This window comes from Triturus cristatus, chromosome 7 (genome assembly GCF_964204655.1).
Source record: "Triturus cristatus chromosome 7, aTriCri1.1, whole genome shotgun sequence".
Classification (NCBI taxonomy): Eukaryota; Metazoa; Chordata; class Amphibia; order Caudata; family Salamandridae; genus Triturus; species Triturus cristatus.
Genome location: NC_140590.1, coordinates 478,163,881 through 478,179,400, shown reverse-complemented (window position 1 = coordinate 478,179,400; position 15,520 = coordinate 478,163,881).

Below are 15,520 nucleotides of genomic sequence, written 5' to 3'. Positions count from 1 at the left end.
GCAGGGCCGGCGGGACATAAACCGAAACCAAAACCAAAGTCCTTCCTTCCCACCTCCCCGCCACCGCCACAAACCTCCCCCTATCGTCAACAATGGTGGAGTCCACCTCAAAAGGCAACGATGCTCTAACGAGGATGCCCACACCCCTGGACCCAGAAGAGAATCCCGAGTGTGCAATGAATTTATACCCCTTCCTATTCAGGGCATAGCACGTATTGCCTATGAGATGCGTCTCCTGCAGCAGGACAACGTCTGGCATTGAACGTTTCAGAAATTGCTAAACAATCCCCCTCTTGATGCGATCCCCCAAACCATTAACATTCCAGCTTATAACACTTAAGCCTCTACCCCCCCATCCTCAAACGGAAAGAGGCCCACCCCACACCCGAGGCGCCACCATGGAACAGTCCTGAGGATAATCATCATGCCTTGCAGAAATAAACCCCCCAACAACAAACTCAAAATCTCCATACCTCCCCCCACCCTGCACCCCTGCTGCAGCTTAAAAAGCACCCCCCAACTTGCAGTGTGCCTGTCGCCCTACAAAAACAAAAATCTACAAAAAGTACCCTAAGGGAGGAAAAGAGCACCCCTCGTCCTCCCGCAACCCTCCATAGTTACTGCTCTCTGTTCAAATCTTCAAGTATGGTCAAATCAAGTCAGGCCGGCTTTGAGATTTCAGCCCTGTCCATCCCGGCCACTGTCTCCATGCTCGGCTGTGTCGTCCCCGGTCCGTCGCCGGGGCAAAGCGTCCAGCCATTCGTCGGCCATAACAGGAGAGTCAAAAAAGAATGTCCGATCTTCATGCACCACCCGTAGTCTGGCGGGGAAAAGCATGGCATACTTCAGGTCCAGTTCCCGAAGTCTCCGCTTCACCCCCAGGAAGCTCTGTCTCTGTCTCTGCACCTGCTGGGTGAAGTCCGGATAAAAATTCACCGACGCATTCTGGAAGGGGACTGGGCCCGTCACCCTCGAAGCTTGCAGGATAGCGTCCCGATCTCGAAAATGAAAGAGCCGGGCGACAATCGGCCGCGGCGGGGCACCCGCCTTGGGCCGTCCGCCCGGCACCCTATGGGCCCTTTCCACAGAAAAAACTTTCCAAGGCCCTTAGGCTTCAGATGATTGAGGACCAAATCTTCCACAAGCAGGTCCGTCGAAGCCTCATCCGAGGACTCCGGGACCCCGATGACGCGCACGTTGTTGCGCCTGGACCGGCTCTCGAAGTCCTCCAGCCGGCGAGCGGCGAGGTCACTCTCGGCCCTCAGCTTCCGGACCTCGTTCTGCAAATCCGCAACATCATCAGTGAGGCCCGTGGTCTTGTGGTCCAGGTCCTTAACGCGTTCATTTGTCTTGCCCAGGTCCGAGCGGATCAAGTTGACATCCACCAGGATGGCATCCACCTTATGCGCCAGGGCCTCGAATTGCCTCCCCATCGAGGTCTGCATCCCATCAAGCGCGCCCATGACATCCTGCAGGGAGAGCTCCGGTGTCCCAGGCGAGTCCTCCTTCTGGGCATCCGGCGCCTGGCTCGATCCACCCGGCGATGTCTTCAGGAGGGCGTAGCGGTCCATACTGTTGACTTGGGAATACGTTCCCCGCCTGGTGGACTTAGTCTTCAGCCGATCCCCTTCTGCTTTGCCCGACATAATGGACTCCAGGCAGTCCAATGCAGTGAAGACCGTTCCCTCTCAGAGAGAGGAATAAGGAGTGAGCAGGTCCGCCTTATGCTGCCAGAGTAGCCCGCCGAGCGTCCTTGGGGTTATAAAGCCACCCAGAGCTCTACAGTGTCCGGGCAGACAAAGGGAACGAAATCGAAAGTGAAAGAGCGAGGGCCTCCGTCCGACAGTTCACACCTCACCAGGCCGTTGTTGATCAACTAGGAGTCGGGCATCCTGCTAACTCTAGCCCCTGGCATCTCCGGGAGTTAGGCCGCAATCTTTCGCCAGTCATAAGTCCGGTTCCCGATGGGCGATCCGACCGCGGGTAGCATCAATCGCCTCCCTGACAACTCAGCAACACGGTGCCATGCATACCAGCAGGATTAGAGACAGGATAGTCGACGGAGGGCGCGAGGGTCTCGGGAGCTCTAAGCTCACGCGGCCATCTTGGTCAAGCGCTAGGCTCCTCCTCTGGCTAAAATTTTAAGGGTGTTATCTATGAGGGAGATTGGTCTATAGCAACTAGGTTGTGTGCGATCGCCATTTCTAAAAATGGGAACGATCGTGTTAGTAGACCAGGTCTTTGGCAGAGGGGCATTGGTTAGGTTGTTAAAAGCATTTAACAACAGCGGGGCCCAAAAATCAGGTTAATCAGGTTTATATTTAATAAGATCAATGGGCAGCCCATCAGGGCCTGGGGCTTTATTACCCACACTCTGACATATAGCCTCCTCAACCTCATTTATCGATATCAAGACACCTGGTGGCGCCCTATTGATAAAGGGGTCAAATTCAGAAGCAGGTGCTTGGTAAATAGTGGAAAAATGTCTCTCCCAGTTGGCGCTCATTATGTTGCAGCTGATGGGAGTTAAGGGTTGTCCCATTGATCTTAACTCTTTAATGGTAGTCCAAAATATATTCCCATTATTTAAGCTGGCAGCATTAATGAGCGCATCCCAGTGATCAGTTAATAACTGTTCCTTCCTATTGACAATAGCCCGCTTATATATCTATCAGTCTTAAGGACTTGACCAGATCGTTACGCCTAGGATTTTGAGATAGGGCCTTGCAGAGCTTTCTGTTGGCAATTGGGCACTCCCGGTTAAACCATCTAGGTTTATGCTGTGCTGTAGAAATAGGTTTAGACAGCGAGGATTTAATAGCTCCACAGAGTTCGGTAAAGGCACTGATAGCCTCAGGATGTGGATCCATGGCATCTAAACAGATATTAATAAGATTTATGTTTTCCCTAACCATAGAACTGAATAGGTCTGCGTTATTAACGCCTCGCCAGACCAGTCTAAGGTTATCTGTGGATGGTGATAGGTCCCTAGCACCACATTCTGTCTGAGGCATTGGAACTGGGGACATTCGTAACATTGTTTGTATTGGGTTATGGTCCCCAAAAGTTGTGGCCATCATTTCGGCTTTCAGCAAGCTTGCTTCTAAAATGGGGGGGGGGGGATAAAAACATAATTGATTGTGGATGAACAACCCCTCCCTCTGAATGTCGGTTCAGGGGTGGCATTATCCATTGTGATTGCAGCAATTTCCAGAACATTAATTAAGTTGTGGGTGTTTAAGTGGTCCATTAGCTCTCTACCCCTATTGCATATTTGTCTGCTGCTATGTGAATATTCACTTGACCCTGAGTGGGATAACTTAGCATTAAAATCACCCCCAGGCAGATTCCCATCGACTTAAAAGAGTCTTTGGATTTTCCGATAGATGCAATAAAATTAAACAAATTTATAAAGTGCATATTTGGAACAGAATGAAAATCATTGTTATAAAAATTAATTATCCAAAGGGAAATTCCCCTATTGAATAGGATGCCCTGAAAGTTGTTGCTGTCTGTATATAAAGTTTTTATGCATCCCCCTGTCTTGATATTGACCCAGGTTGATGAGCCCCCAGATGGTTGACCATGCCTGGAGGTTGTTGCCAAGGTATTATGGCATTCAAACCCCTTAATATGCAAATCTTGGGTGACCCGCATTTCCTGAAATAGAAGGATATCTTGGTCTTTAATAAGTTGTACCAAATCTGACTGGTGAAGTTTAGAGTGCAACCCTGCAACATTCCAGCTTAAAATACAGAAGTTTGAGTGAGCTGGGTCCTTCGTTTGCACAGGGAGGATAAGCAGATTATGGGGAGTAGTGCACTCAGTTACTGGCAGGGCATGGGGTGACCTAGTAGCGGAATCAGTATTTATCCCAAAAGTTGGTAGTCAGTCCTGGGTATCTAACCAAGGCCGGGCCTGGAACCTATTAGAGGTAGTGATTAAAGAGGACTTGTTGGTAAAAGGGCCATTACCTGGTTTGTAAAAATAACCAAGGGGTAATGTGCATATGTTAGTGCTATTAGGTGTAATAAATCCGCAATCCCTCAATAGGTGTCTCACTAATGAAGGTCTGTGAAAGTTGATTACAATACAGTTCCCTTTGATATTTTTTGTAGATGCACCGATCCATCCCACCCTGTGTGTCATAATGATATCCTTTATTTCGGATACGTTAAACCTTCTATGCCTTGATAGTCAATCCGCGCATTTATTGCGTAGTTGATCCCATGATTCATGCTGATCCCTCTTTAAAGTAGGTACTCCTGCCAGTACCAACACATAAGGGCAAGCTGCGGGCGGCAGGCTCAGGACATCCTGATTACCCAACGGGCAATTTATAACGGGGGCAGGAGCACTAATACTCAAGGTACTAAACTGTCTGTTCTGATTCGAGCCGCTAGGCCTTTTTAACCTGTTAACACTATTTCTATCCATAGGCAATTGAGGACAACCCCTAGATTGTTCGTATGTCGAGCAAGGGGTGATTGCGGTGGCAGTTGCTCTGACAGTTTGCCACACAGTTTCGGGAGCTAAGATACTCGTTCCAGAGCCTACGCTATCAATGGCCCTGCTCCCATCAACCCTGTTAGCACCCATAGTTTGTACATTTCCCTTCAGTTGAGCAATCCCCCCTGTGAGTGTAGCCAGGTTATCTAGTCAGCTCTGTAACAGGACAAACTTTTTATCAGTAAGTTCGGTAATTTGTTTTGTCACCAACGCTGCAGCAATATTGGCAACAATGTTCCCATAGTTCTCAAGGCTACATATAGCTTCAGTTTGTGTACTAGTAGAGCAACTCAATTTCACAGTCTGTGTAGACACAGGGTGGGCAGGGACTTCAGCTGTGCCAGTACCTGATGATGGCTGGATCCAGGTGGAGAGGCGTGTTTGACTACGGGCCGAAGCACTGCGAATAGGCTGCTTCCTTTTACTACCAATTGATTTCCCAGGCACAGACTTTCTTTTCTGTTTGACAGCGGGGATTCCCACTGATGTCTCAATATTAGTTTCAGATTGTATGACTGCTTCCTCAGTTATGTCTTGTGCTCCCACAGACAGTTGGGGATTGATGAATTCCAGGACCCTCCAGCTGCGGTTGGGGCAAGTCTCCAGTACGCTCCAATAATGTACCTCTGAAGATAGCAAGGTCTGATCGTCCCTCAATACCCATAAACACACGCCGCTCACTAAGCTCAATTTCACTTGAGACAATACTAACGGCCCTTTGAAGCATACTGTCAATACTGGCAGTTATATGTCGTGCTGGTTGTGGTGTAGTACCTTTCCCCATGGTAATAGTAACAGCTTAGCAGCAACAAATGTAACAACACGGGGTCAAAGCAACCTTTGTCAGCAATGATAGAGCACTCACAGTGTTTCCACCGTTTTCCGATGCTTTTTAAAAGGGGGGTGGCCCAGCCCAGTCTCCTCCAGTTGCGGAAGGGCGCAGACGGGCCCGCCATTGGCCCGGGCTTTGCCCAGGCACACTGCGCCGCGGGAGTCCTGCGTATCTTTTCAAGCAGCTCCTGGCACGTCCTTCACTCCCTCGCGTCGTCCTTGCCGCTAAGCACGCTGGGAGGCCTAGTTTCCTACCTCCCAGCAACGAAAAGGATGAAGGGCTGCGGCTGTCGGCTGCAGCGATTATGGAGGCAGGTGCGCTGGCTCTCTGCTCTCCCCAGGCAAATGCTTCAGCCAGAAAGGACTCCCGAACCACGGGAGCCCTGTGTGTCTTTTCAAGCGTCTCCTAGTGCATCCTTCACTCCCTTGCGGCGTCCCTACCACTAGGCACGCTGGGAGGTGTAGTTTCCTACCTCCCAGCAACGAAAATGATGAATGGCTGCGGTTGTGGGCTGTGGCGATTCCGATGGCAGGCGCGCTGGCTCTCTGCTCTCCACAGGCAAATGCTTCAGCCAGAAAGGACTCCCGCACAGTGGGAGCCCTGCGTGTCTTTTTAAGCGCCTCTTGGCACGTTCTTCACTCCCTCGCGGAGTCCCTGCCACTAAGCACGCTGGAAGATGTAGTTTCCTACCTCCCAGCAACGAAAATGATGAAGGGCTGCGGGCTGTGACAATTACGGTGGCAGGCGCACTGGCTCTCTGCTGTCCACAGGCAAATGCTTCAGCCAGAAAGGACTTCCGCGCCACGGGAGCCTTGCGTGTCTTTTCAAGCGCCTTCTGGCGCGTCCTTCACTCCCTCGCAGAGTCCCTGCCACTAAGCACGCTGGGAATTGTAGTTTCCTACCTCCCAGCAACGAAAATGATGAAGGGCTGTGGCTGTGGGCTGCGGTGATTACAGTGGCAGGCACGCTGGCTCTCTGCTCTCCCGAGGCAAATGCTTCAGCCAGAAAGGACTCCCGCGCTGCGGCAGCCCTGTGTGTCTTTTCAAGCGCCTCCTGGCACGTCCTTCACTCCCTTGTAGTGTGCCTGCCGCTAAGCACGCTGGGAGGTGTGGTTTCCTACCTCCCAGCAACGAAATTGATGAAGGGCTGTGGCTTTGGGCTGCGGCGATTACGGTGGCAGGCGTGCTGGCTCTCTGCTCTCCCCAGGCAAATGCTTCAGCCAAAAAGGACATTGTGTTTTCACAATAAGCGTACTTCTTTAGTATATTGTTTTTGGGGTGTTCCATTTTAATTGTATATATTTTCATATTCATTTGTTATCTTAGGTACTTTTGTTATCAAAGGGTCCTCCAATTTTATGTAATATTCATCACTTTGTCCTGAAGATCGTCTTATGTTCAAATGGAGACAGAATTGTCGACCAATTGACCACCACAACTTTTAATTCTAAGGACTTATAAGTTTCTCCACAAGCAATCCCTGTAATAAGAGACAAATCAACTTAGGTAAGTCAGACCAAGTCAAGTAAGTGATTGAAGTACAGGAGAGGAGAAGTTACGGGGGGAGGTCCAGGGAGAGGTGAACGTGGAGAGATGTTACCTCATTGGGTGATAAATGATCCACTACTTGAGATGCTAGTTGAGGAGGAGATCTTTTAACTGTCTCGTGAAGCATAAGAAGGAGGCGCTGGTCCTGATATGTGTTGGTATGAGGTTCCAGATTTTAGGGGCATTGCTTGAGAAGGAGCGAGCCAGAGTTTTTTGTTTGTGGGCTTTGGGCACGATGAGGAGCATGGTGTTTGAGCTTCTGAGGTTTCTTGTCTGTCCTGCCCTTTTGAGCTTAGAGGTGAGGTAGGTTGGTTTTCCGGTGTGCAGGGCTTCGTGGGTAAGACAGGCTTTTTCATGCTGCAGCAAGCTTCAATTGGGAGCCATCTCAGATCCTTCAGGGCCAGGGAGACGTGGTCAAATGTTTTGATTTCTGTGACCATTCGGGCTGCTGCATTGAGAGGGGCACAAAGTGGGATTTGGCAGAGCCTGTGAGGGTGGCATTCCTGTAGTCCAATCTTAACACCACCAGCACCTGTGAGGCAGATTTGAGCTCTTCTTGCGGCAGGCAGGGTTTGATTTTGTTCAGAAGTGTCAGGTTATAGCAGTCACCCTTCGCTTTATTCTTATTATGATCTTTCATGGTCAGCTTGGTGTCCTGAGTGATCCCTAGAGATTTGACAGAGTCTGCTAGTGAGAGAGATCAGTTAAGAGCGTCTATGGAGTTTATTCATTCTAGCATCTGGTAAACTGCTGTGTCTTTGATATGAGTAGAATTTTTGTATTATCTTGGTTGAGTTTTAGGTGGTTGCGAGATAGCCAGTGTTGGACTTTTTTAGGTCTCGCCTGGCGTTAGCAGCGCGCATACGCTGCTCTCGCCATGCGAGAGCCTTTTGTAATCGATTCAGCCAAAGCTGAATATGCACACGTATGAATGGACACAGATGTGCACGCGCACGCCGATGTGGACAGGCCAACGCCATTTTGTTTAAATTATAAGCATTACTCCCTTGTTAAATGTGTTTCTCGAGACTAGGGTTTCTCGGTTTGCTTATAAAGCACTCTCACACTCCTTGGGTAGAGTAGCACTGTAAAAAATTCTAAATAAACATGTAGAAATGTAGCCATAATGTGTAGTGGTAGCGAGATGTAGTCTTTAAATGGTTGTTTATGGTACCAGTAGGTGTGTTTCAGTGTGAACAGCATGGCTTCTGATGCTTTTAATAATTGCAGTTTTTTGGACAGTGTAAAATTAACACTTTTTCACTGGATCTTTGCAGCTTTGTTTAATGGGAGGAATTTGCCGCGGTGAGTGAAAAGCATTTCACACGTGTAACTGAAAGATTGTCAACCTGATAAACACAATTGTGTTAGTGGCAGAAAGAGCTGTGAACATGTTGGTGGCGAAGACCGTGACTCATGCGTCAGTTTCAACACGTCATGTTACCTGGAGCAACAGTGATTGACTCTCAGCTGTGCAGTGGCAGTGATACGGAGAGCTCTCTGACCGCATGGTTGTTTTCCCGGTTTGTGGTGAACTTTTTGTCAGTCTTTCGCAAGGGAAGTAAATAGTTGTGAAAAGTGCATCCATGTTCAAGTGTGGAATTCTTACTGTGAAATATCAAATAGCAGAGCAGTTAGAATTGTCAGACTTTTTCCACATGCATCTATTGGCAAACAATTATGAGGCCAGTATCAAAATCACGATTAATTCGAGAGGCGGGACATTTTAGGTAGGGCTACGGCAATTAGGCAGTTCTGCTTCTGTGTGTTCTGCATAATTATGGATTTGCCACGTATGCCATTGAATCTACCAGCTACTGCATAATTTGCAGATTTCAGCTGTAACTGATCTGTGACTTAAACAGATCAAAGGTTGTTTAAGCGTGCCACCGGCTGTATCATGCAGTACATACCATTTGCAAAGGATAACTGGCCATGGCCAATGTTTAGTTGTTGTGGTGTTTAGGTGTTAAACTGGTTCTTATGAGGCAAAATGTTTACACAGACTGTACTAATGTATGTTTAAGTGCAAAAATAGTGAAGTAATACTGCCCCAGACTGTGACACATAATTTCCATTTTCTTGCCACATAATTTAGTCAACTCTGCCGCATAATTTGGTCCTCAGTTGCCTCATAATTCTAGCAGTTCTGCAGTACCTTTCAGCGGCTGGTACAAAATTGTCCTTCAGATACATATGCTGTTAACTGTACAAACTCACATTTAATGAATCACCTAATTGAACAATTGGTCTGTCTGCCACTGGAGTCTACCATTCTTTGTCTGCACAAAATTGCAGTAGGCTTCATTTTGAATAAAAGCAGAATTGTGGCATTGGCCTAAATGGGTGAGGCAGAATCAAAGTTGCAAGTTGATTATAAATCTACTAAGTCTCAAACAGGCTAAAGTGCTGCCTAGGAGTGCTTGAAGCAGCGAGATGACACCAGGGCCGGATTGGCCATTTGCTACACCAAGGGGTTTGAGCCACTGGAGTCCGATGTTTAATAGTCAACGACGGCTACTGCCTTTTTCTACAGCTCCTCGGTGCTTATGCAGGAGTCAACAAACATTGAAAATGCAATAGGTCTCACCTTTCATTAAGTTAAAGCCATTTGCTTTGCTAATGGTATTGTATAATAAAGCAAATTGCTTTAACTTAATGAAAGGCAAGACCTATTGCATTTTTAATTCTTGTTTAGGGTAGCATTTAATCGGTGAATGTCTTCCAGCGAGGAGATTTCCATGTAGAGCTGGGTGTCATTCGCATATACAGCCATTTGTGGGTGACCAATGTTTGACAGCGGGATAGTGCTTTTGTTGTTGACCCTTTAACATATGTCTGCTATTGAATAAGTCAGAATTTGAGGTTGTTATATATGAGTCTGCTGTTGAATAAATCAGAATTTGGTTTTCTAAATATTAAAGTATGCCATTTGCATTTAATTATTTTAATTAACTATTTTATTTTCTTGTATATAACTATAAAACCACATTTGTACCTCCACAAGTAAAGGATACGCTCACACACTCCTGTAGTTTGCAATGTGATGGTTATTAACGGACGGCTTCTGGGAAAAGCCGTCCATTAATAAATGGCACTTTGCAAACTACAGGAGTGTCTGAGCATACCCTTTACTTGTGGAGGTAAGAATGTGGATTTATTGAGGGCTGTTGGAGTCCTGCTCCCACCGCCGTCATTTCACCCTTGGGACTCCGGAACCACGTGTGTTGGACATACATGTATATGGACACCAGAGGCGTGGTACAGCGATGGGCACGTGCTTCACCCCTAGTTACTCGTGTTTACACATGGGCTGGTGGGAGGAGTGGGTGCTCATCGTTAACCACAATACATTACGGAATGGACATGTTGTATGTTGGCTACGATATATTGATGATCTTTTTGTGGTTTGGAGGGGTACAATGGAGTCAGCTGAATGATTTATTGACCAGATTAACTATAACTCTATCAACTTATGGTTCATAGCACATATTAGCAGGACTCAGGTGGAAATTCCTTGATTTGCAAGTGTTTATTAAACACAATAAAATTGAGACACGCTTGCACAGAAAAACCTCTGCTGGAAACTCTGCGCTTCAAGCTAGGAGTGTCCATCCTTTACTTCTTAAAAACCGCATCCCTGATGGGGAGATGCTTCAACTTAAGAGGAATTGTAGTTGCCCAGATGAATTATTGGCAGGCAAGGATGAAGCTGTCATTAGAATTGTACAAAGTGGATACCATAAGATCATACTTGACAATACACTTAGAAGGCCAATCAAAAGAGTAGGAAAGATTTTCTCTTCAATAGGCACCCCAGAAACCCTGATTCCACCACAAGATTGATACTGGGGTTTAGCAAACAGGAGAAACAACTAAGGGGCATCATGAGAAAACATCGGTCGCTAGTCCAGGAAGATGGTGTCCTAGGACCCCTTCTGCCCAAAGCACCTTACACTGCATTCAGGAAAGCTACCTCTATGAGGGATGCCTTTGTAAAAAGCAGTCCTGATGCATGGAAAAAAAATTGGCTACAACCCAGAAATGGCTTTTGCAAGTGCAGTTCATGTAGAGCCTGCAAATTTGGGAATAACATTAGTGAATACACCACTCCCTTCAGTGAGAAACCACAGAAAGTCAGAGGCATATTGTTGTGGTATTCTTTTGGGCAAAAAGATGACCACTCAAACATTTTCCTTTTTTTTTAACAATTCCCTTAGGTTCACTGTTTTGGCTGAAAAGTTTTCGATAAAATTTTGCATAGAATTCACAAACACCCAGCAAAGATGATACATGTTCCTTCTTTGTTGGACTTGGTGCATTTAAAATGGCATCAACCAAACCGGGTCTGGGTAAAACTCCTTTTTCAGAAATCAGATGACCCAAATATTCTATGCTTTCTTTAGCAAATTCACATTTTGTTAGATTTGCCACAATTCCTGCTTTTTGTAATTTACTCAAAACCATATCCATGATCTCGTCATGATGCTCGAGGTCTTTTCCTGCAACCAAAATATCATCTTGAAAAGTCACTACTCCTTTTATTCCACTTACATTTTTTTCCAAAACACGTTGGAAAACTGAGACAGCAGATGCCAATCCAAAAGGCATTCTTTTGAACTGGAAAGTTCCAATTGGGAAAACAAAAGCTGTAAACTGTTTTGATGATTCATCATTTATTTCTAGCGTTTGAACTTCTAAGGGGACGGATGCCATCATCAAAATTGTGTCCAGCTTGGTTAAGGTCTTATCAGTCTAAAAATGAAAAAAGCAATGCTATTGATGAAGATATATGCCCCAAAGTATTGTTGTCTCAGAGCAAGATGAAAGAGTATTTTGACAACAGAAGATATACGTGACGATCTTTCAGACATCAGGGTGGGGGATTGGGTTCGGATTAAGTTTCCCACTCATGTGGTCAAAGGGAAATCCAAATTCAAAGATCCTGTCCAAGTTGATGCTGTGTCAAAGTATGCTATTAGAGTTAATGGTCATGAGTGGTGGAATAGGAGTAGAGTGCACAAAGTTGGGGTTATGAACACTAAAATGACTGTGTTTAATGACCAAAGCGATACCTTTGACAAAGAGGGAACCTTACTCAATGTTTCTAGGGGGGTGATAGATGCTTCTCCTGAAGTGCTTCGAAAAAGCAAGAGATCTGTATCAAGACCCAAAAGATTTTGTGATATATAGAATTGTGGTTTGGTGTGAAATATTCCATTGTTAATGTATCTTACAGAAGCAAGATAGATACTTTATATTATGTGTAGTATAGGGTCAAATATACTACACAGTCAATTATTTTCTCTTATGTTTTTAGCCTTTTAGTCTGTCAGCATTTCTGTTTTATAAGTATTTGTGAAAGGAGGGAAATATTTTGTGGTGTAATTCTTTCCACATTCCAAGCTGTTCAACCTTGGAATGTGGAAAATATTTTGTCGTTGATTCAATTTCTGAACTGATTAGGGGTGGCAATAGTGAGCGGATGCTTAGACAGTTGGAGACTAGATATATTTCAAATTTAGATTCTACAGTACCTAAAGGTTTGAATCAAGAATATGATTTTCATATATTTCTATGAATTTTTCCAGAGCAATATGTTATGTTATGTTAGCCGGATTTGTATAGCGCACAGCTGCCCCAGCAAAGGGGCGTCCCGGCGCTTAAAGCAAGAAATCGGCGTACAGGCAACCCAATAGGCAGGCAAAGACAAGGCTAAGCATTCACAGAAAACAGGAAGGTCTTAATGGCCTTCCTGAAAATCAGAAGGTCATCTAAGGCCCAGATATGAACAGGAAGTGAATTCCAAAGCTTGGCGGCAAGCACACTAAAAGAGCGGCCACCTGCCCTAACCTTATTAAAACGTGGGACTGAGACCAAATGGAGCCCAGAAGATCTTAAAGTACGCGAAGGTACATACGGCACAATAAGATGTTCCAAAATCTGAGGAGATGAGTATTTCAGAATTTTGAACGAGAGGCAAAGAGATTTAAACTTGATCCTTTGGGTTACAGGAAGCCAATGAAGTCCATAGATGGTTTTTTTGGCAGAGCAAAAGCTCGGCAGGCCGACCAGAGCCCTGGCTGCCGCATTTTGGACATGCTGGAGTCTACAGATTTCAGCCTGATTAACACCAAGTAGAAGAGAACTCGCGTAATCCAACCGAGACAGAATAGTAGCCTGTACAATAAGCTGTCTGGTAGGAGCATCAAAAAATTTGAGAGTAGGTCTAAGCCTACGAAGAGTACCAAAGCAGATGGCAGCGATTTTCTTGGTGTGGGGAACAAAGCTGAGTTTGGAATCCAGCCAAATGCCTAAGTTCTTTACCTCAGTGACCGGAAGAGGGGTCGGGCCAAGCTCAGAAGGCCACCAGCGATCGCCCCAAAGATGGCTCTGCTTACCAATAATAAGCACCTCCGTTTTTTTAGCGTTCAGTTGTAAACAATTTTCAGTCAACCAACAGGCCACTGATCTGATTCCCTCACGAAACTTTGTGGCCTCTATATCAGAAGCCCCACTTATGGCAACCGCTAGCTGAGTGTCGTCAGCATAAGACACCATGGTCAGGTTACAACGCTTGACGACCGCAGCCAGCGGCTGGACATAGATATTAAAAAGTGTGGGGCTCAGGGCCGACCCCTGCGGAACACCCTTAGTGATGGAATGTAGTTTCGACTGATAAAGCGGGGTAGCAACTCTGAAGGTACGACCAGATAGAAACGATCGAAACCATTCAAGTGCCGCGTGCTCGACACCAACCTCAACCAAACGCTGTAGTAGAATTGCGTGGGAGACGGTGTCGAACGCGGCACTGAGGTCTAAGAGAACAAGGGCTGCCGTTTGGCCTGAGTCCGCCAATGTTCGTAGGTGCTCAACCATAGAAAGGAGTGCAGTCTCGGTACTATGGCCAGGTCGAAAGCCATTCTGGGTATATGATTTGGAACTGAAGAATTAGCATGTGAGAAAACCTGAGCTGCTTATTTCCCTATACTTTTATGTATAATATTCACATGATGGGTGTGTATGAGGGTTATGGACTCAGGTCAATGTGTAGATTAAGTGTATATATTTTTATAACTCTGTATTGGATACAGGTATCTGAATTCTAACATCTATTTGTGCCATTTGTATTGCCTAATTTTGGTATGTGGGCTCTTATATGTCATTTCAGTTTTATTTCTTGATTGGATGGCTTTAGTCCTTTTTCCTTATGGCTAGGGCTTATAGAATATGCATTTGGGCTATACGTTTTGGGATTGTCTTTTACAGGATGAGTGGTATATGATTATATCAGTGGACACATAATGGATTTTTCCAGTGATTTAGATAGTTACCGCAAAAATTGGTGGTGATATGCAGCAATTGGTTGCTGTAATATAATAGTGTAATAGTTAGCCTTTATCACTCTTGCACTAGCTTGACGGTTTAGAATGTGTGTGTATTGACGTGAAAATCGTTATTTTTTATCAAGATCAACAAAACTTAATTGTCTGTTTTTAACGCATGTTATTGGATTTATCCCAGAAAAAAGTATTTTACTATCCAATTATGTGGCAATAACCGTCTAGATGATTACTGATCTCTGAATATATATTTCATGAGTTTTATGGAAATATTTCAACACAATTTTAAACGCATTGCCTGTTTTGCGCATGAATGTTAAATGATGGTTTGCACGTTGCTTCGATTTGCATAGTATGTTTTCTATGTCCATACACCATGTGATCTATATAGGTTTGTCTCTAAGTCTGCAGCGTGCATGTGATCAAGGCTAGGACTGGCCAAAACGCATAATGGCAGCAACAGTCGCAATAAAATAATTATGAGCAAGTGAAGTGGCGTCCGTGCCCGATCTTTGGAGGAGTTACGTGGTTACTATCGACAGGTCACTTTGTTTTTCACTATCTCATGTGAAGTTTTTTTGTGAAGCTGATATTCTTATCACTTTTACTAAATAAGCAGCTGAGGCCTAAGGATTTCCTCCAGGAGACACTTTGTTGTCTTTTTTTTTCTTACACCACTTACTAGGCAGAAGGGCCATCTCATGGTTGATGATTGATGCATGCAGGAATTGAATGTGCTACCCATGTCGCAAGGGGGTAAGACAGTGTCCTCATCTGACTGTGAGTAAGAAAGAGAACTTACATTTTATTCACACTGTATACTGATTTTCCAGAAAGGGGGAATCCAGCAGATAGGGGGCCACTGGAGAAAGGATTAGTAGAGAAGGATTGGGGAGAGTGTAGCGCAACATTGATTAATCGTATCCAGGGACACTAACATATTTAACATATTTAACACATTACATTGTGTAGTATTTAGTGCAACTATGTGATTAAAGTAATTTTTCTTTGAGCAGAAAACAACTGGGCTGGATATTCAAGTTATTGTATCTGTTGATTGATTGTTGAGCACTAAGCTTGAGCATCCCATGCTGAGAAGCTTGTGACTGTTCCCCCCCAATACTCTGAGATTCAAGTGCAGAATGGGTTGTACTTGCACAGTTTGTAGAACCATAGAAGGATGGGAGCTCGGACACAAGTGACAAACAGCCCACATGCCCACGGTTGGGGCAAAATAGACTCTTTCTGAGTAGTGGCCCCTTCAAAGGGGTGTGGCAGGCATGGTCCAT